The sequence below is a fragment of the Buteo buteo genome, chromosome 20 (genome assembly GCF_964188355.1).
Source record: "Buteo buteo chromosome 20, bButBut1.hap1.1, whole genome shotgun sequence".
In the NCBI taxonomy this organism is placed as follows: Eukaryota; Metazoa; Chordata; class Aves; order Accipitriformes; family Accipitridae; genus Buteo; species Buteo buteo.
In genome coordinates this window covers 5,700,805-5,723,844 of record NC_134190.1, presented here as the reverse complement: position 1 = coordinate 5,723,844, position 23,040 = coordinate 5,700,805, and the positions used below count along the sequence as shown (strand labels likewise).

General features: G+C 42.1%; 1 long non-coding RNA gene across 1 annotated transcript in view; it reads left to right on the top strand.

The window, feature by feature from the left end:
- LOC142042374 (uncharacterized) overlaps positions 1-23,040 on the top strand; it is a 269,885-nt gene that overhangs the window by 135,403 nt on the left and 111,442 nt on the right. The gene's annotated exons all lie outside the window — the stretch shown is intronic.

Below are 23,040 nucleotides of genomic sequence, written 5' to 3'. Positions count from 1 at the left end.
GCCAAACCCAGTAGGGAGGTAACTGGGAGTTCGCTTCAGGTGTTCTAGATACATGGGGCCATCATTAGAAAAGGGCACAGGATCTTTTTGTGGAAATTAAATCTTGACGTTCTTATTTCTTCCAACTTGGGGAGTACTTAGCATGTACCACCTTCGGGTACTGACCAGTGAATAAGATTTATGCTTGTTAGTCCGATCTGTTCAAAGTAAGCAGATCCAATTCCTGTTGGAAGAGCACAAAGTGTTGGAGTCCTGGCTTTTGGCAGGGGCTTCTCACTTCTGCATCTCTACAGGTCCCGTGTAGTTACCAACGCTGAGCAGTGCACAACAGGACGAGCTTTCGACGGCAGGTATTGCTGACCAGACAGCTCTTGCACCAAGCTGTGACACAAAGAGAAATAGTTAAGAACTAGTAAAAATGAGCTCTAACACTGGCAGAGTAGCAGTAGTATCTTTGTATTAATTTAAACCTTCTTCTAGCTTAGAGTCTTTTTGTCTATTTAAGCCATGTGCAGGGCTGAAAACGGAGGCTGCACCATCTAGGGTAGCTTGGGATTACCTCCTGAGTCTTCCCCTTATGCACATGGGGGCAGGCAATGCCAAAAAAAAGAAAAAAAGTGGATTTGGACAGGACTCTCTCAGCTTCAGAGGGCCAGAACTGAGACGATGCCATGCTGCCTACAACCCTGCAGCCCAAGGGAAGTGTCTCCGGCGGTGTGGGAAGAAAAGACGATGCCGTTATTGCGTTGAAGGTGTCGAGGAAGGGGAGGTAGGCGGTGAGGTGGAGCAAGCTGCAGCGAGGTACGAGGGTGTCCCGGCACTTGGAGGTGGAGAAGGGTGGGCAGCAGAGCAAAGCGGGCGTCAGTGGGGTGTCAGAGCATCTGGAGCTCCGTGGGTGAAGGAGGGGAAACAAATGGGAGCAGTAACTTGTGTGGCTTCTCCAGAACAAAGAGCGGGATGAAAGGATGCAGTGGAGAGTGAAGTGGGTGGGAATATTTCTGTTGAACTGTGTACACCAAGCATTTTTTTTCCTCCAGAGATGTTTCTTGGTGGGCTGTACTTGAGAGCGAGTATGAAAGAGTCTCCCCTGCAGTTGGTGAGAGAGAAAAGGTGAAGACAAAGTCGGGAAACCAGAAATAAGAACTTTCTGAATAAGAGGAAAGAACAAAGGGGTGAGAAATGTGCAGGCAATAATGAGAAAACAAGTGTTTTGAGGGGGAGTTTTGGAAGGTAATGGGAGAGCAGGGATCTGCATCAGGAAAGACACAGTGGTAAGATTCAATTTCCAGGTTTCTCATTTTTGTTCACCAGTATAATGTGAATGGCAGCTCTTATTGGAGGGAGGAAAAATCAAGTTTCCTCAGCAAGGAAATGAAAAAGCTCCCTAGATTTACTTGCATGCACAAAGAATGCTTTAATGTGAGTGTGGGAAAGCAATAGAAACATTTTGATAGTACTTTCTGATTTTTCTATTCTTCAAAGAGGGGGCTGCCTGTGGTCACACAATGGAGTAACCATGAGCCTACAAACCCACACCTGAATGTCTTGTGGTGCTTTCTAAAAATGTGCTCTGTTTTTTTCCTGTCTTTCGTATACTGGCTTGCTTAGAAAAAATAGTTTTAAAACTTTATTTTGAAGTTTGTCATAAGGAAGTCTAGTTGTAGGCTGGCCTGCATATTCACTGCTGAGGGTAAGGTTAAATGGTTGCGAATGTTTTAAAGATTCGGGCTTTACACGAGTAGCACTTGTCCTGTAGTGAGTAGGTGGGCTGTCACTTGGTGAGATGTGGCTCCTGCCTGAAACCAGAGCAGGTCTGAAGCTGCCCTAATAGCTCATAAACTGGCATAGTCTCTCAAAACAGCGATCAGCTTGGCAAGGTATGGACCACTCTGCTTGTGGCTGTATTCGGTTTTACCTTGTGCCCGCTTTTCCTTTGGCTGCAGCTGCGCTTGCTAAGTGTTTGGGGTATATTGGTTTTATCACGAGGAGACTGGAGGTGCCAAATACATGCCAGAAAAGTACTTGTTAGCCTGATCTGTCCTCCTGCAGTCCCTACGTGGTATCATATGGAGCTGGATGTCTCCGATTTTAACAATTGCTTAAATACATTGATAACATTTGCTTCCAGCGGGGCATTAAATTTTCCTGGACGTCTTGTCATCGTCGTCTTTCAACCTTGGTCTGGGTCAGTCTGAGGGCTTTGTGAACTCGTCCTGCTTTCCCAGGCACCTGGCAGTGGTAAAAGGGAGGTGCTGATGACTAAGCTGGAGTATGGGCAGTAGCATGGGATCCCCAGTGCCATGGGTAGGGCTTGTCCAGCTGTAGAGATCCCGACCTTTCAGGACCATCGCACTTAACCTCTTTGTGCTACCCGGTCGCCGTCCCCGCTGTACGGCAGGGCTGGTGCTTGCGAGGCCGACACCAAAGCGACGTGGCCGTCTGCAGCTTTCCGCTGCTAGAAGCAAGGATTGGAAACCTCACTTTATGCCTAGGGGCGTTTCCATTCCTGGATGTGCTAGCTAAGAAGCTTGTATTCCATATGGATTGCCTGGCCTTGTTGCTCTGTGCCTGGTTCTAACCCTGTACATTCATTAATTTTTATTTTTTTTCAAAATCTCTCAAAATATAGGTAGAGCAAGCGTTCCATTGTATCTGTAAAGATGCTGACCTAGCATCAAATGGAAGACTATGATGAAGTGATAAATGTTTCAAGCCCCTGGCCTTTTATCTCTGGTCCTTTTTTTTTTTTTTTTTTAAAATGCTTCTCAAACTTAAGTGATTGAAAAGCTTTCCAGATCTGATAACTGCAAAGATTTCAAGTGAAACTTTTGGCTCCTATCCCAGCATGAGATCATACAAAGTGATATTAGCTGAATTTGTACCAGAGTTTGAAAAGAAAATGAAAACACATTACTGTTAGTCTCTCTCAGCTATTTTTCAGTTCTGCTGGGCCAATGCTTTCTCATTGGTTAACTTCTGTGTACCATTTTAAAGGTTTCCAAATACATATGTGTGTATATATATATATATGCACATTTTCTCCACTAATATTGTATTTAATTTATACCCTTTTGATCTTTTAACCTTGCTAGCAGGACTCCTTAGATTTTCTTTTTCTTTTTTTCTCTTTTTTTTTTTTTTTTTTAATAAGAGGTTTTAAAATATAGTGTTGCTGAGGAAACTCACTATAAGAGAAAGGATGTATTGAAGCCCTGTTTCTATTCCAGAATTACCTTAAAACAAAATAGAGCTGGGGTATCTCTTCTTTAACCTATCTTTTTGTCTGGTTGCTGTGATGACCGTCAGTGAAAGCAATGGTCTTGTACATGTGTGTGTACCTAATAAGGTTAAAAGTGTCAGCTGCATGTTTTATGGGTTTCCTGTATAGAAGTAAAATAAGATAAATAATGCCTTAAGTTAGGCCTTTAGATTACTGTACAGGGCTGAACTTCAAGGTTGCAAAACCAAGCAATTGAAGGCTAGAAAAATTCTACAATTAAAGCTACTTGTTCATCCTCTTGGTAAATACTCATTTTGATTGCCTTTAATTAGAGGATTGCGTACTATTTTTTTTTTTTTTTCCACAAGGCCTGCATATTGTTCAGCGCACAGCATGGCTAATGCTTAATGAGTGGGTAGGTTGTTGATGTTTTGTTTCTCACCATTTCTTGTATGGCCTTATTTACTGTATGGTTGGCAGATGGTGCACGGAATACAGAACTACTCATTTCCTCTTGGAGTTTTTCATGGCGTTAACATCATAAAGAGTTACTTTACTGCATGTTTTTCAGGAATCTTAATCAGGAGTGCAAAATAAGTTATCCATGCGTATTTAACCAAACTCTGAGCCTTGACTGTTAATTTTCTGGGGGGAGATGGTTACAGTACAGTCTCCTTGATGGAGGTCTTTAGTGGAGGAACCAGCAGGTTGTACCGACTCTGTCCCCCACTCTTTTTCCTGTAGCAGCAGACAACAGTGGGTCAAAGCTCATGCTGGTGCACGAGGTATCTCCAAAACTGAAGGAATTTGGTGGAAATGTTTTAAAAAGCTATAGCTTCCCTCCACTCCACCAGCGTTTGCATCTTCCTGTCGTTGATTTTATGTAGGAACACAGACATGCCGTATTGGAAATCCTCTTCTGTAATCGAAGGTAACCACGCGGTAGATATTTTGTCCAGCAAGCTTAGAGTACTCACTCAGCAACGCTTTCTCCAGCATTCAGTGAATATTTAAGACCTGATGGAAACGAGCAAAGCTTCAAAACCTACAATAGGCTACAGGAAGAGAACACCCTTCATCTGGTTTCTGTCTTTGAGACTGTAAGCTCTTCAGGCTGGAGGCTGTGCCTTCCCACATGTCGATAAAGCATTTCAAGCACTACATTAGTATAAACACCAGTGGATGAGGTCATCATATATCAAACAACATAATTAAATCAGTGCTTTATTCACTGTCTGTGTCTCATTATGGCTGCCTCCTAGGTCACACTGCAGCCTTGAAGATCATGTAAGAACTCGAATGTTATAACAGCCCTCACAGAAACATTTGCTTTGAAGTTGGTGCTATTCATTTAGAAACCAATCTGCAGGAAAGTGTACTTTTGTAAAATGTGGTCCTATTTTGAAAAAGGCATGTAAAAGGGGAAACACTTATTATTGATTTTCGTCGCAAATTGCCATGCATGAATGTCAGCCCACAGCCACTGATCACATGATTGTGATGGGATTTCTCGATTGATTAGAGGTCTGAAAGCAATCAGGTGGATGATGTATTAGAAAGGACCCTGTTTCTCAGAAGGGAACACGAGCTTCAAGTGGTGCCTGCCAAGTAACCAGACTTTGGGCATTGGTATGAAACTCCGGCAGTTTTAGAATTTAGGTGCTGCTTAACTTTTGCCTGCTACTTTCAAGTGCCCTTTCTTTAAAACAATATAGGAAAATATTTTAAGCAAGATCCTCCTTCCCTCTTTCACAGTTCTTGTACCCACGCTTTAAAACTTGTGTTATATCAGCACCTATATGTGTTTTATAGCAATAGATCCTCATGTGCGTTTTACAGGGAAGTAGGCTACCAATTTTGTCTGAGCAATAAGGTACTTTGAAGTCTGAAGTCATAATCGCAGATATGCACGTAAGCCTCATGCCTCACCAAGTATGATGCCTTGGGCATGTGTTATTGCTTACCTATGCCATAATTACTGTACACATGTAGCTACAGGAATATGCCCATATGGTTTTCCTACTGTAAACTTTCAGGTGACTTGCTAATCTAGGCCAGTACTCAGAAACAAGGGCTGGTCTGAGATCTTAATAATTACAAAGCTGGCATACAAACTTTAGCATTAAGGCTCTCCCAGATCCACTTGAAATCAGGTTACATTCATATTCTGTCTTGTTTTTTGAATAGCAGCTCGACAGCATGCAAAGTTGTGATGTTGCTTGACCTGCTCTCTCCCGGTCTTGCTGGCAAAGGAAAAAGAGGGAAAGATATTTAGGGTTTATGGTCTCTTGGCTTTGCTATAAATGGAGGAGATTTTTATTCTCTCTCTCTTTTTTTTTTTTTTTTTCCTGGGGGTTTCCTGAATTAATTCACATTAACTGATGAATTTACTGGAGTAATATATGTTCCTCTTCCCTAATATTTATCTATTTGTCTCTAGTGCTTTTCCTCAGCACCAGTAACGATGGCACAGAATGATGAGTCGATGCCATGTGTTATGGGCTGCCACTTGCTAAATTTGAGCCTGAAGGCAGGAAAGTGAAGAGAAAGCAAAGGTGGCTCTTTAGTGTTCTGCAGGGCAGGCGGGCTCCAGAAATCAAACAGAAAAGCAAAGTTGTGCAGTTTACCCAAACAACCACATTGAGGGTTGAGGGCATCTGTCGGCTGGGGCTGCCTCTGGGACTAGTCTGCTCTCCACGAACCTGTTGCTGCAAATTTGGGAGGTGGAGGATGATGATGAGGAAGGACTTGCTGGGTCCTGCTGGAGGTTGGAGTCGGTAGTTCCTGCTAGGTAGCTCCCCTGCTGGGAAAAGCAGTCCTCCTGGGGGGGTAGGAAAGCTGTGGGAGGGCAGGGAAGGCTACTTTCCCCCAGGCTAGAGCTGGAAATCACCTGGCTCTTGCTCAGCTAGTGAAAAAACAGCAAGGAGAAGAGTCTGTTACCCTGCCTGAAGATGGGTGCCTTCATGTGGTTCTGGGGAGCTAGAGAGGAGTCAATTCTCCCATGCTTAGTCTGCTCTTGAGAACCCTGCTCTTCCTAGCTTTTTCTTGTTTTCCTCTTCAATTACAGCATCTGAGCAGGGGTTAAAAAAAAAGATCATTGGCAGACAGCAGAAGTATAGGATGCTCAATACTAAAATTTCCAGTGTCTTCAAAAAATGACTTTAATTTTATGATGTTGTCTTAGTAGCTTGATTGTTGACTGGTTAGGTGCTTGGTAAACCTCCTAATAAAAAGAATAGACACTTTTGTTGGTTTTACACCCTTTTTTTATGTCCCTGTTCACGTTCCGTTATTTTGCTGTGATTCTTTTTTAAAACAGCCAGAGTAAAACAAAAGTGGTAAACCCTAATTTAGAGGTGTTAGCAAGAGCTGGCTCACTCTGATAAGGGTCAGCCAGGCTTCACTGGTTCTTTATTATAATCCTCTACCCACTGTGGTTTATCCTCTCCGAATATTACTCTTCTGTTACACTTGCTATCATCTCTGTGCAGATGATAGCGTAATACTTGCAAATGGCCTAAATACGATGAACAGCAAGCCAGAAAAACTCTAAAAAAACATACGCCTATGAGAAGACAAGGGCAATACTGGCAAACTTGTTTTTCTTAGGACAAGTGTGAACAAGTGTTGGATGTTAAAAAAAAAACCAGACCAAAACCAACAAACCTCTCTCTCTCTCTTTTTTTTTTTTTTTCCCCCTTCCCCTTGCTACAGGGGCACAATTCTCATTTTGGTTTGCGGTCATCTAGGCAAGCTTAGGTGTGTTGAGTGGCAGGGCCTATTTGCTTGCGCGCAGCATACTGTGCCTATAATACAAAGCAATATAAAGCTTTCAACCTGGAGCCAGCTTGGAGCACAGGCAGAGCAAGCTCAGGTCTGTCTGTACCTGCCTCCATAGAGAGATCCTTAGAAGAAAGCAGAGACACCCATCTTCTCCTTATTACTGCATTACACCAGAGGCAAATGCTCTAATTAAAATTTGCAGTTAGCAGCGGTTTGTTATAACTGCTGTACATTCGGTCATGTTAAAACTTCCTGGTGGTGGGAGGAGAGGCACAGAGAAGCTGCTTAACGCAAACAAGGGCTCCCCTGTCTTCCGTACATTTTGTTAAGGCATCACCTATGGCACTTTGTACCAGGAAAATTGCTAAATAGCTTAAGAGAAAAAGTGATTAAGGCTGTATAGCGGAGGAGCTAAGATCTGTCTTGTATTGTAAGAGGTTCTAGTCACATCCTGCTTGACAACTGTCAAAACAGCCTTGCTGTTGCCTCTGCCCCGGTGCATTGCTTCCATCGGTCTGACGGAGTGGGAAAACTGGGAACTCAGATAACAGGGATGGTAAGATTAAGAAATAGGCATTTTAATAAAGGCTTTAGAGAATGGTTTTGTGTATCTTACAACTAGAGAAATAAAAACTTGGGAAACAAATAGTTTTCTGAACGGGTCCCAGTTTTTACCTTCTCAGTCACTGTGTTCATGTACTTTGGTTATCCTGATGGCTACTCAAGTGCTGTGCCAGGTTACTGTCTTCTGCTTGCTTTTATCAGCTGGACGGCTGAAAATGTCTTCCTTCCAAATATTTCTTTGCTATCCTACACTGTGCTGTTTCCACCACCCCATCGAGACCAAGGAAGAATGAATATTCAATTAATTTCCTTTCTGGGATGGGAGGACTTGATTGCATGGGAGCTACCAAAAGAGGTGCAGTCTGGTATGTAGCTACTGTTTCCCTTCTACAAGGGTGCTTTTCTCTTGGGCAGACCGGGCAGAAAGCTGCAGGTCTGGACGTGTTCTCTCTGTTGAGCATCGTTTAGCAGTCCGCGTTTGGGATGGAGGAGCAGAACGACACTGAGTTGACGGGGCTGTATTCGTGCGGAGCCCCTGCTTCCTCTTGCACTGTACTTGACCTGACATAAGCAGCTGACATAACATCACTGTGGGTGCCAGCGTTTTCTTCTTTCAGTATTAAATTTGAGGAGGGAAAAAAAAAAAGTTTTCTTTTTAAAAGGAAAGAAAAAACCCCAAAGGATCTTGGCTGGCTCTTTGTGCCCTATAGGTATGTCTGGTTGTTTTTGATGAGCAAGGTGCTGTCCTCCTGTTTACCTCTCTTAAAGGAAGTCTCTGTTGACATAGTCTGCGTTTCAATCATCTTTATTACACAGTGCTCTGGGAAGCCTTCCGGGCAAGTTGAGCCAGTCCTAAAAGCAGCTTCTTGGTCACAAAGAGAGACAAGCCCAACCAGACGCCCACAGTTCGTATGTCTTTATTTGCAGAGATCTGTGCCCCGATAACCTCGGACCCTGCAGCAGCTGAGATCGCCTTAATTTGGAGTGGTGTGAGAGGGGCAGCGGGCAGGTCTCCCAGTGGCCTCCATACCCACCCTTGCACCACAGCCAGTATGGACCACCAGTGCTGTCAGGGACCCGGCTTCGCTACCCAACCTGGCAGAAACTGGGGTTTTCCTGCAGCAGGAGTGCTGGGTGGGGGCTACCGGGCTCGGAGGCAGCTCGCAGGCATCCTTCTCCCTTCCCCTCCCTCCGTCCCATGCGTTTTCTGTGCGTGCTCTCGCCACGGGGTGCTGCTTAGCCTTTGTTGCCCTTAGCGTGGCTCAAACGTTCGCAAGACTTCGTGTGCCGTTACCCACGAGAGGCTCGTTCGCTGAACGGCGTCCAAAGCATTGCACAGTGAGGGTTTGTGTCTGGACGGTTGGTCCCTGCATTCATTAGAGAACTGCTGTCATTAATGATCAGCCGGGTCATCAAAGCTGTCTGTTAACGTTTGCATGAGGAGAGAGGTTTGCTTCAGGTTGAAGTTTGCACGTCAGGGCTGAACCGTTGTCGGTAAGCGAACTGTGGATGATTTGCATGGCATTATGGTAGTGTCTTGTATTATTGCGTGTAAGCTCTTGTAAGTCTTTCAAATAGGTGAAGTTAGCCTCGGTTTGCAATGGTGTGATATTTTCCTCTAGTGCTCAAGGATAAGTTCTAGATAGACGCTCAGGAAAATGATGCTATGTGAAGAGCATCCATCTTCTCGGTAAAAGGGAGAGCCCTGACCAGCTGTGATGTGCCCTCGAGGTCTCTTTCTCCAAATCTGTGCAGCTGCCTGGCACCTCTGAGGGGCTAAACCCATCCATCTTTCAAAAAAGGATTGACTTTATGCTGTGTTAATAAAGAGTGAGCTATAAACCTTCCCCTCTCAAGATGTCTGCAGTCCCAACGTGAAGCTTTATTTTATCTTTGGTAGTTCATACCTTAAGACAGTCGCAAGCTCCTATCAAAAATTGTTACCCAGGAAAGCTACAGGTGGTTAAGAAACAGGGTGCGAGTGACCTGGTTGTCAAGTGTAAGGCGCTTCTTGTAGGGCACGGGGAGCTGCCTAACAGTGAAATATTCAAATATCAATTAAAATAATTTGCAGAGTCATGCACTAATTATGAAAGCAGCTTGTGCCTTCGTTGTAGCCAAAGATTTCAAGGGCCAAATTTACTGCAAATATAAACAGTTGTGCCAATTATATGTTAGAGCCCAATTGTTCCCCTGCAGGCTATAAATAACTCCTATTTTAAGTCACTGGGGGTTATTTGTCTCCTGTGGGAGAGACTGTAGTCTATGGTGTAGCTGACCAGAAAATGGTTGTTAGTGATAAAGTGGTGCAATTTGCATTGATTTATTATTCATTGGCTGTACAGATCAAGTGCAGCTTACCCAGCGAGAGGGATTGACACCAAATTCTTTTGTCGCTTAAACAAATGTTCCTGCTGAGTATAACTGAGAGATGCTATTGTAACAGACTGTTACAAGTTTATCACACATCTTCTAGCTTGTAACTCTCTAAAATCTGAATCAGACTTCAGTAAGAGTTGACTCCAAACTTAATTTTGCTCTGTGTAAACCGGGGTTGATAAATATTAGTAGTAGATGTATATAAAGAAAAATAAAAGGCAATTCCTTGAATTTTTCTAAATTCCCTGCATCTGGTAACATGTGCGTCCTGCTTTAGAAGCTCTAGTGCTTGTGTCTAGCGTCCTGCATCCAAAACAATAGGCCTTTACTGGCTACAGAAAGGATGAATTTGTGTTTAGTGTGGGCAAAATTAAGTTAAAGATAGCCCAAGATCATTCTTCTAAGGTTTTCTTCTAAAACTGTTGACTTCAGAGCTTCCAGGTATTATGAGATGTATTATGATTGGCATGAGCGTGATATCATCAGTGCCTACTTTGGTGTACCTCTGAAAACTGCAGCTCTTGGAAGAAAACAACTGATAAAGACTGCTTGTTGGGTTTCTCTTCTCTTACTCCTCACCTTTTAAGTCAGCCTTCTATTTCTGCTGGTTGTGGAAGACAACCCGGAAATATGAACCAAAATGCTTCTTCAAACTCAAAAATGAGAAAGCAAAATAAAAAAGGAAGCCTATATCCTTTAAGTGTTATTTTTAAGTTAGTCTTGCGGGGAGGGAGGGTGTTTTATGTTCAGATTCGTTATTTTTAAGTGTGTGTGGCCACTGCTGCAGGTGTCGAACCATCCCACCCCTTCCCGGGCTATCGGCAGCACTGATTTCACACCGATGGCACTGGGCACTGCGAGCACAGGTACCGAACTTGGCCGTTTGACGGTGCGGCCACACTGGCTGCTCTTCAGCTTCTGCCATGGTCCTTGAGATGCTGTCGCGCCAGCCGGCTCCGGGTGAACCTGCTCGTGGACGTGCAGACCCGTGGGTGCTGGGTGGGCTCGCAGCCCTGGGGTGCGAGGGGTTCTGCCGGGACCCTCGCAGCCCCCTGTGACCCTGCTGGCGTGCGTCGTGTTTCGCAGACTATTCTGCAATTCCACTGGGAGTTTGGCCGCGAAAAAGAAAATGGGTGGTAACATGGGAGGGAAAGTAATGCTGGAGGAAATCCTTAGAGGCTTTCCGATGATTCGTTTTGCTTTGTACGTTGACTTAGCATCAGTCTCCCTCGATGAGTCCACAGCTACAATCTGCCTTTGAATAAATACTTTGTGTCCTGCCATGGGCCGTTGCTGTTCACAGCCTGGAATGAATTTGTGGAAAGGAGTGCTGTAACTATAAATTGCTCTTCTTGGGCCAAGTTTTCTGGCAAAATCTGAATAAAAATAATAATCTTAGAACTTAACTCTTCTCCTGAAAGGAGCATGTCCTACCCATTTAAAGCTGAACCATTTTGCAGCATATTCCTTCACCTTAACCTGCTAAAGGTTAACAAAATTGTTTAGACAGCTCTAGTGGCTGCACATCAATCTGCTATAACCAGCTGATTAATGTGACTGATTTCTGCAGCAAATTTCTCTAATCACTCCTTATTTACAAACTGGGGTTGTTTTATTTAAAGCAGCTATGCTGTGAGTGTTCATCCATCTTAAAAGTTCATTCCTTGAATGAAGTAAGTTTAGGAAACACAAGTCTAATGAACCTTTGTGACAAATGGTGCCCACAGAAGAAGAGGTCACATGCAAAGTCTCTGGTAGTGTTAATCCCTCTTGTCATCTCCTACAGAGGAAGTGGAAAAAAAAATTTTTTTCTTGAAGAAAAGAGAAAGGAAATCATAGTGAGTGTAGGCAAATAAGAGAGAAACCAGTGCTCCGAAGCCTGCAAGGACGTGTGGAGGAAGCCAGGAAGCTGTGGATTTCCATTATCCAGGCTATTGGCTGACAGCTGGTGATTTGCAATAATCTACGGCTATTATTTTGGAACATATTTAGACCTCATAGACTTACTCTACTGGGAAATGCAGAGGTTCCCTCTTTAGAAATAAGATAAAATTGTCTAGTCCTTCTTCAAGCGGAGTTAGGCACTGAGCCGATGTCTCTGCTGTGATACGTTGTGCTTCGGTACAGAGTGCAAGTGCGGAATCCTTCTGTGTGTTTATTCTGTTGGTAAATACCATTCTAACTGGTATTATGCAAACTGTTTCCAATGGTAAATATAAGAAATATTTAGCAGCTTTGTCCCTGTAGGGAACTCAGTTGGACAGGTGTCCACAGGTATTGGGATGCAGGAGTATAAGGGAAATCTGTGCACTTTATAGACAAGTCATTGTAACTATGTTGAATTGTAGCATGGCAGAAGTGAGTCTCCAAGGAAGTTTCAAATGGTCAGATCTGTTATGTAGGATGCCAGCAAAAGTTGTGGCATGCTAGGCAAGGTTGATGGCGGGAGGGGGGAATCATGTAAGTGGATATATGAATATTTCATTCAATATTTAAGGACCACTGAGTATCTGTTAGTCATCTTCAGCAGTTATCATGCTGCTTATTTTTAAAGCAGGTATATTTTCCCTACAGTTTTATGACTTCTTTGTTTCCTTCTAACACTCTTGTATGTCTGGGAGGATATACTACACGTGGCTTTCAGAGCAGGAGTAATTCTGCAAGTTTCCCTTTACTCTCTGTACCTTCTGTTCTGATGACTCAGATATGTTTGCACTTGAGTCCCGTCTGAGGAAAATATGTGATGTTTCCTAGTGGTGGTCTCACTATTTTTTTCTATACTTATGTTACAGATTGGAATTTTGGCGAATATCACCTTCAGTTTGACTTTTCTTTTAGCTTCTCTCACAAAAAGTTATCTGATGTTTTCAGACGCTTGTGCACTTCTGAAGAAAAGGCATTTCTCATCCATAGGTACTGCTAAAGCTTTTGCCCAGTGTCTCATCACCGAATGATTCTCTCTCTCTGCCTTGTTACTTTTTCTGCTTTTGGCATGTGTTCTCTTATCCTGTTAATATCCCTTTAGACTGCTCCTACAAAAGGTCTTCCAATCATATCACCTTTAACTCTATCCTTTTCTCTCTAGATTTCCCTTTGCTTTCCACTACCTTAAACAAAAATCAACTTTATTTTAAAAGCACCTAACAGTCTACCTCTCTTCTATCTGTAATTTGTGGTTTTTGGAGACTGACTCTTGATCTTCATCAGCCCATGGCACCTACCTCCCTCGCTTATTTGCTACATTTTAAAGTGGCACTTCAGTGCTTTTGCTCTTTCTTAGGACAAGCCCATTGGGATATGCACATCTCTTCCCAGTTCTACCTTTGCCATGATTTCTGCAGAAAATTTGGACTCTGGTGATCAGAATTCATCCAGTCCCTAGAGAAGGCCCATAGATGAGGCGAGCAGATGGGAGAAAAGCTTGGGCTGTGTTTCTACTCAAGAAAAGAGAATATTTCTGAAGGGACGGTCCCCATCACTGTGTGGGTTAGTGGTCTTTGATACTGAGTCTGTTACAGCAGTTGAATAAGTCAAGAAATTATGGGAAAAGGTCTGAAGAGGCTCATACAATATTCATGCCTGGCTTTAGTGTGCAGGAAGTGGAAAAAGGAGAAGATACAATAACGGATCATGGAAAGACAGCAAGAAAAAAAGAAAGTGATAAAAATGATAGGGTCGTTAATCGGATCAACAGGACAGTTAAAAGTTTTGTGCCTAACCTGACAAGGCAATCGGTTGCAGTCAGTTAGAAGCAAAGAAAAGGGTTGTACTTAAATATACCAGGTTTGTACTTAAATACCAGGTTAACAGGATAGAGGAATCTAGAATACCTGTGAAGGCAAATGTTGTAGAGGACAACAGATGCATAGCAGAATAATAATCTTGCTGGAAAAGTAGTACTTAGTTGCTGTGTTCAGGAAGAACAGAAAGAGAAGGTAGTAGGCTGTCCATGAGTGTTAACAATGTGAAAGATCCTTAAAAAAAATCCCCAAAATGCAACAGGAAAGGACATATTGAATAAAAAAGTATCTGTTCTGATTTTAGCAGCTAATGATGAGGTCATAGAAGAGCTAGACGTGGGAAGTAACTTCAGATTAAGTGATGAGGAATTGATTTAATTAAAATGAAGGGAGGATTAAAAGTATGTCCTTAATTAAAAACTCTCTTTGAAAGATAGCAAATGTGAGTTTGTCAAACTGCTAGCAAGGCAAGTCAGCTGCACTGGGGAGCTCAGGGACCTGAACAGTGCAGAAGTTGGGAGTTTTTGCAAGTACTCCAGCAGTCTGGATTTTGTGCTGCAAGGAAGGAGAAAAAGTTATCAGGAAAGAGTAAAAGTTAAGAGTTACCAGAATTCAGGCTGAATGGGAGCAAGCAAGTAATGTTTAGACATGTAGAAAAAGGACACTGAGCCATATAAATAACTTCCAAACAGCAGGAGGCCTACTATGTAATGGTGCTGCTTGTGCAGTGATTAAGCATAATTTAAATGTGGCCTCAGTGTAAAAAAAACCACAAAACAAACCCAACCCCACCACACACCCCCCCAAAGAAACCCTAGTGGTGACCATCAGGAGAGAAAAATCTGAATGTGATGGAAGCAAAGCTTGAATATCACAGTGCTCCTGAATTGCATAGAAATAGATAACCTTTATAACTGCTCGCTTGGAAATTAAGGGTATGACTGCAAGCATTTTTAGCAAATCCTTCAACACCCGCTGTCCACCTCTGGGCTCTATGCTTTGTGCTTAATTGTGTCAGCTATCTGGAACAGAAGTGGTTTTGTGTCGTCACACCGCTTGGCGTTGTGGTTCTTGAGGATCCATTATGTCAATTCAGGAAGGTTTAATGTATATAAACCTTAGGAAAAAGTTAGAGGAGGGTGTGAAAAGAACTTTAAATGTGATGCCTTGTTAGGAAACTACTTGAAAGGTTTATTTGGGGATTTTCTGACTGAACAGAGAAGGGCAGATGAGTTCAGCAGTTGTACTTTTTATGCCCTGGCAGAAGGCAGTGGCATTTTTGGGACACTCAAGGGGACAATGTTGTCAGACTGGTTAGGATGAAGTACAGCGTGAGAGATTTAAGCTGCTGAGACTGGAAGAAAGGGGCTGAAAGGGAACGGCTGGACTTGATACTCAGAAGGAGAGAAGAAAATGTCACAGGTGAGTTTGAATTTGCTGTTAAGCATTGAAATCCCAGCATTGGCATCAGCTGTAGAGAGGAGAGGAGGAAGTTTTGTAAGAAAGGCACTTAGTATTAGGGCAAGTTAATTTATGTTGGTGACAAAACATAAAACTTGAAAATTTGGGAGGTAGAATGAGGCATGTGTACAAGTGCAAAGGAGATGGCTTGGAAGGGGAAAAGATGTGTCTGACAACACGGTTTCGTGAGCTGCTCCATCTGATCTAAGTCTCCTGGCCTCTCCTGTCCCTTACCACGCATTCCTGCCATCGCCTTTGTGTCAGATCACCTCGGACTGCTTCGGCAATCTTGAAATGGCATCTGAACCATCAGTGCAGAGGTGAATGCTAAAGTCGTGAGCTAAAGAGATCACCTGAATGTGTTGAAGTGAGAATAAGAGCGTGCCAGTGGCAGAGCTTTCAGAAGTGCCTGTCGATACGGTGGGCTGCCCAGAACAGAGAATAACCGTTTACAGGAAAAATAGTGACTGACTTGAAACCTCAGGGAGGATGAGATGCCAGAGCAAGGATGATGATCAGCAGTGTCGAAAGAACCAGAAGGGCTAAGCAGGAGGGGCATAAAGGAAGGTCCTTGGGATTCGCCTGGGCAGAGATCATGAATGATCCTGGTGAGAGCACTTTCATTCAAAGGGAAGCAGCGGAAGCTGGGCTGGACGTGATCCAGTGTGGAGTTGGAAGGGAGGAAGCGAGTGCATTGGCTTCAGCCTACGCTTGCAACGAGTTTCTAGACAAGGGAAAGGAGGAAAGGAGTAACTGCTGAAATAGGTAGGGCTGTTGTCTTGTGGATAGCGGAAAGGGGGGACAGAGTGAGAAGATAGAGAGGTAAGTAGGGACCAAGCTTGGCTGAAACAGATATATGCAGCTGAAGACCAGTGGAAGAGTTTAAAGAATTTCAAATGAAGAAAGGTAAATAGTCTATAGGCTCTGTATGGTGATATATTAGCAAACTGGTTCTTTTTTTGGTAGGCGTTCGCAAAGACCGATAGAGAATTCAGTTGGAAAAAGCAGCTTCATGCTTAATGAAAAAGAAATCGGCCAAATGAACTTTTTTCCAGTTAGTTGTAACTGATTTGAAGCAGCAGCGTGCTGCTGCTTTCCTTTTCCTCTTTCCACCCCCCCAGACCACGGCAGCCAGCAGGGCACGGTGCCAACGTGTGCCGGTGTTACGGTGGCTGCTACGGAGTTCGCTTGGCTCTGGAAGGCGAGCGATGCATCCAGACTTCAGGGGCCGCACAACCTAATTGTCTGGCTGCGGTCCAGCTGCTGATTGACCCAATAAACTCTAATGAATCTGGATTCCTGCAGTCTGATTTGCTTCCTCTCCCCGTTATGTGCCTTTCTCAGTCCATGAAGGGCTGAAACCTGAGTGCTGGCTTTGACAAAGGGAGCGAGAGAGGGGGGAAGGAGGGGAAGAAAAGGCAGATAACAGCCGAATGTAATCAGTGTTTTATTACCATCCTCAGGAAGTGGGAATGGCTTTAAAAAGAAAAAAATAGTAGTAGGTCGGAGCAAGGAAAGTTAGTTATGGTGAGGTTATTTGACAGGAAATTACAAAATACAAACAGACAGAAGAAACACATTTTAAAACAGGCTAGGAAATCTCAAGTTACTTCACTGTGTATATTCAAAACCCCCAAAGCAAAGGCTGAAAATAGCAGTTTAAACAAAAGCTATCTTATCTGATAAAGGCATTTCAAGCACAAAAGGAAATTTATATATTGGGTTGACAATCTTAAAATAAACTGATTGTCTTGATAACACCATAGATTTAATTGTGGGAAAAAATTGGGTTCATGTGTATGACCTGCAGACACAGTAAATTCCCATGTAAATTCATTCCTTTTCTTTCTTTGTACATTTCTTGTCTCCTAAGCAGTGTTTATCGGTGTTTTCCAGAAATTGTAAAGGTAGATTTATGCATGTAGGACGAGGCTGATAAATATGTGCATATTTTAAAGACTTCTTTGCAGACCAGATACGATTCATTTCCTATGCTACTGTATGGAAGCGTACTGATGGTAATGTATTAATGGTACTTCACCGAGTACCGTTCAGATTCAGAAAGATTTTGGCAGAAATACATTGTTTTGGGATGAGGGTAGAATTTCCAGTACTAGTCATCAGCATCATTACTTGGTGTGTCTTTTCACTTTCTGTGTGGAAAGGAAACCATTCCGTTACTGCATCACCTTTATCCTGAGTCTGTAAAGCATTTGCTAGTGTGAGGAGAGCAGAACTCGCTTGCTAGCGTGGGTCTCTTGTAGCCCTGCTGTAGGTATCAAAGCTGCAAAGAACAGCAAGGAGGACCTTTCCAGTACCTGAACTGTCACCGAGTCTTTTGTTATGAACAAAGTTATCTTTAAAGAAAGGTGGTGGTTTTTTGTTTTTTGTTTTTTTGGGTTTTTTTTGGAAGCAAATGCTGCTCAATTGCCAGTATTTTCCTCACCATTTTTCTTTGAAGTTTACTGCTGAGATTTTGAATACACATTGCATCCATATAGATACTTGTCCTTCTAGTGAGATAGGATATGTGTCTTACAGGGTTGATACAATTTGATTTGCTGGGAGGGAGGGAGCAAGAAGGGGAGGAAATAACTCGGTTGTGCAAATGACAGATTACCTCTGTTCAGATCAAAGACTTAGAACACTGTGGGACAAATATCATGCTTTTGACTGAAGCAGTAACGAGAAGCATTAAGAGGTTTATAGGTACACCTGCCTGGCTGCTGTGACTTGGAACTTTGCGTTCCTCCCCTCTTCTTGCTCATCAGGCTGCGTCACGGTGTGTTAACGGTGCGGCAGGCGCATCTGCGACTTGGTGCCTCGTCATACCTGCTCAGTCCTTGGAGACATGTAAGTTTGGGTTTTTTCCCCCAGTTAATTTGTCCGCTGTGCCTGTGACTCCCTACTGCTAACACTGTTGAGCGTTCATAATCTGTGAATGCAGCAAAATAGTCTGGTAGGAGGGTGCTCGCTTACTGAGCGTTATACTGGAAGTTAGTGGTAGGCAATGGTTCTTCTTGGCTGAGGTGCAACACGGCATCTTTACGGCTAAGTTAGGTAAGTGGCTGTTTTCATCTGCACTCAAATGTTTCCCTTTTATAGGTGATCCAGGTGTGCCTGGAAATCTCTTGGAGACCAGAGTGCTCAGCATTATCTGACCTCATGAGGCTCAGAGTATCACTGAAGTGTAGCACAAAGTTGAGTTCATGTCAGCTTGTGTTGAGGAAGACAAGACTACCAGGCTCGGTAGTGTCCTGTTGCTGGAAAAGCTTGCTAGGAGTCCTGTAAAACTGTCAAGATCTGATGGGTCCATAAGGGTTTTTTGCTCTATTTAACAAAGAAAGATCAGTTGTCAACAGACCATGAGGATTGGGTTGCAATATAAATATTCTGAACTTGTGATTGCTGGGCTTTGCGCTCAAAAGAAATAGAAGTGACGCCTGTGCAGGAAAGAAGCTGATCTTTTCTCTATTGATTTATGTCTTATTTAAATGACCTCCTACTTTAACAGGCTTTCATAACTCAACTAGGGGAGTTCATGAGGGAAAGTTGTGGGAAGAAAGTAGCTTCCTGATTAAAAGGGGAGAGTGTTGGTGTCCGTATGAATCACTAATCTAAACCAGTGAGTATTTGAAAAAAAAAAAAAAAAAAATATGGAGCTAAAATGTCTTTCCCAAAAGCATGTATTGAGTCTATGGAAAAACTGAATAGAATAAATCATTCTTGACTGACTCAATTTTTGTCATTGGGTAGTTGTTCTTTTTTTCTGAAAACCTCTACAGTTCCTCCCTGATACAATTCTGAAATGTAGATGTGGTACTGTTGTGAAAGGAGATTAATAAAATGTAGTCTCCTATAGTCAGCTCTCCAGAATGCTGTTGCAAGTATTGGGAACTTGTGTTTCCCACTGTTTTCTCAGCAATGATCAATATAAACTGACATAGCTGATAGAAGATTTTCTTAGGGTTAAAGAGCATGCTTCAAAATTAGCATATCTGAAGAACCTCAAGATCACTTAAAAAAAAAAAAAGTTGGCTGTTACTATGAAGTATCTTTTATAATTGACTTTTTCTTTTTGAAATTGAGATGTGTATGAATGAGATTTAAGGATATGCCTTCATCATAGGTGATCATGGTGTACATAGTTTTGATTCTGTCTTATTACTGTTTTATAGCTATTATGTTACATATGCTGAAAATGGAAAATGAAGTTCTGGAGATGCAAAGTTACAGCCTTTATAACAATCCTTAAGACAGGCTAAGCCTGTGACTAGGTAGTAAGCATGTCCTTTGCTGAATATGCATTAATGTTAGCGTTAACTTCTTAGCTAAAATAAAAAGAATAGCTGAAGTTAGGACGCACAACCATTTTGAAAGTTTGCTTTAACACAGTTTAACTGGTTTTGCCTTCATAATGAGAATAAAATAGATGGACTCTTTTTTTTTTTTTTGAAAAAAGAAAACACTATTTTACATTAAACTGAAAAGTGGGGAGGCTACTTTGGGATAATTCTGTTTGCTGATTTTGAAAGGTGTATACATGAAGCTCATAGTGACTAGTGAGAGTAAATAAAGGCTAGGTCAAGAAATACAGAGTTAGTCTTGTCTCCTGGCTTTGGTTATACGAGTTACTTAAGCAAGTCTGTGCCACCAAGTGTGTTTTCCTGGTGAGAGAGCTGAGACTCTGTATGTAGGTGACTGACTTGAGATAAGAGCAAACTGCTGAGAACTCTGGTAAGGATCCAGCTCCCCTGACAGTGTTGTTCATGCCCAACCCACTGGTAAGTACTCCAACCAAGAAAGGTGCTACTGCGAGGCTGAAAGACCTACCAGTTGGATTTTGAGATTTTTTAGGTCTGTTCAGCATTCTAAAATACGGCTTACTTATTTAACTTGTGTCCCTGCATCTTAGAAACTCCACTGTGGGTAAAGTTTGAACTAATTAACCAGTAACAGATGTAAACCATGTTCATATCCAAACCATATGTTATGCTTGTAGTTTATCTGTACTTGTTTCCTTTGAAAAAAATGAAGGCTGAACGAATATTTTGCATGTATATGGTTTTAGTTTTGCAACATTTTATGGTTTCCAAATATAGACAGTAGTGCAGTTTGTTTCAAGGTGTTTTGAATACAGTACCTGGCACATTTCCAGCTTCGTTCTAATCAGCAACTGGCTGGCTTTTTTAAAAATTTAATTTAAATTTTGAAGTGAGTATTTTGCAGAATCACTTAATACAGCTTCAGTCTAGGACTGAAGTCTCTAGAGGTTGGGTGATATTTGTAATCATTGCTCCTGGAGAAGAAGAATTCTGTGAAATCTTCTTACTCTCTGTTACAAAAACCAAAGTTTCTTTTGAGTTTGGGGGAGGTTGGGGAAAAGGTTGACAATAAGATTGAATTTTATTTTGAAGCTTCAGGAGACAGGAGATTAAAAAAAAAAAGCATAAATGTATTTTTTCAAAATGCAAGATTTTCAGACCAATCTCATTCCTGTTTTGTTCGTGTGGCTAGAATGTTCGTGGATTAGCAGCGTTACCACACATTCACAATAACGAAAAGGTTCTTTTTTTCCAAGGGCTTACTCAGTAGGGCCACAGTCTTCCAACTTGTGATGGTACAGAGAGGTGTTTTTCTCTACGGTAGGACAATGGCAATTCATTTTATGTATTGTGCAAGGCAGACATACTTCTAAAAGTCTCCTTTTTATTCCCTTCCCCCCTTCAAGTGAAAGCTCTGCAGTTTGGCCTGAGGGAAATAGGCTACAAAAGAAGGTATCAAATTTTGCAGTCCTTCCTATAGCGTGTTGATGTTGCTCCTTGAACCCAGCCTGAGGGAGCCATTAGAGTGTTCTAGCAGCTGAAGGGGGGAAGGGGAAGAGTAAAGTTTCCGTAATGCTCTCAGTCTCTAATAGACGTGGGACCTGAGCTCCATGTTAAAACGCAGTTTCAGAATTATTGTATTCAACCTTAGTAACACTTAAGATTTTTGTTTACATAATATTACATAACAGTTTTCAAAGTAGTTTATTAAAAATCATGAGATATTACTTATAATATTTTAACTGCCTATAACTTTTTTTTCAATTAATAGCCTGGTATAGAAATTTTCTTATGGATCAGTTTACATGAAAAAGTAGAAAATAAATATTCTAATGTTTTTTTCAAATATAGATTTTTTTTAATTGAAGTAGATGCAAAGAAAATATCCTTTTTTTATTCCTATATTCTCCAGTTATCCCACTAAACACAAGCTGATTTGTGTTATAGTATAACATAAACCATATCCTAAACAACATAAGCATATAAAAATCATATTGAAGGAGAAAAAAAAATATATGTTTTAAATGGGATGAATGTTATCATCAGGGTAAGACTATGTTAGAAATTTAATTTTTTAATGCTGAATACCAGTGCATAGTAGAACAATGAACTATCCTCAGTATTTATAAAATTATAAATTATCCCAGTGTACCAGTTATTTGACTTCTTTTAAGCAATCTTCTTTTGCGTACAAATGTTGTGATGCAGGTGGTCATAAAGTAACAGCAAATGCAGATTTTGGCACAAATGCAAACAATTTTTACATGACTTATAGCTATCAAATGCTTGTGCTGCAGAGTTTCTGTCTGAATGTACTAAACCAGTTGGTGTTTCATAGACAGCTACAATGGAACTGGTATTTGCTAACGTGCTTTTTGTCCGTGCCCTTGTTTGTTCCAGTTAAAACTACCTACTGTCGACCCTTGAGTTATCAGCTTACACTCAGAGTCTAGAACTGCTTTACCTTTCTCTTATCTCTCAAGCCCAAGCACAAGCTTTGTCTTTGGGATCTTGGTCTTATCATAAACGCCTCAACTCATTTTTGCTACTTCAGCTTCCACATTGTTCTTCTGGGTGGGATATGCTCAGACCTGGGTTTCTTCCTGAGTTTGTTCACGGGTAATGCATCTCAATTTTACTCTGCTTCTGAAACAGTCAACCGTAAAAAGCAAATAGCGTTTGAAATATCCCCACCTAGGCTCCTAACGAGCCTAAAGCTTGTAGAGGGGTCAGACTTGTGTGTTATATTAAAATCAGGCTGAGCTGAATTTCTGGGATAAGTTTATTTCCCCAAGCAGATATTCTTTTTTTTTCGATCTACTTAAGCCAAAGCATGTCTTAGTTTAGCATAATGTGTAATGAGAAGAAACTGGGTAGAACATTGTATACAAAGACGCAGGTACTGTAAGTGATAGGAGCTATTACTTCTCAGATGTGAGCTGAAGTCCTGAGCGGAAAGGACCACGTGGGTGTTTCTCTTCCAGTCGGTCTCTTCTCCAGCAGGTTTGGCGTCAGTGTAATCTGATGGCTGGCCTTAAGCTCAACAGTGGTTTGCATTTTAAACCCAACCTCTTTAAAACCAGTGACTGATACAAATTGAAGCATCGGAGTCAAGCAAATGATAAGGAAACTAGGTCGTGTGCCTCCCACCTCAATTCCTTACAACCTCTTCTCCCAGGCATTCTGCCTACCCACAGGGGAAAACACCTCCTGCCAGACCTCGATTCAAGCTTATCTCATACATCCATCCACTGGTACTGTCAGCTGTATGACAAACACTCCAGGCCATTTCAAGAGTCTTTCTCAGAAAGCCACAAAACCAAAGTAGCCTGTTTCTAGGGTGGTAGCACCTTGGGAATGAGAAAGGATGCTTTACTCTTCTACTGCTGTTAGTGATGAACCCTGCTTTCCTGAATGTGAGTGCGGTGAGTCCTGCAAAGACCAGAGGAGCACCTGGGTTTGCAACCAACACAAGGGGATTCCTGAATTCAGAGGGTGTTTTTCCAGACTGCCTGGAAAGCCGTGAAGAAAAACTAGCATCAAGGAATGAAAGACACTGCAAGTCTAA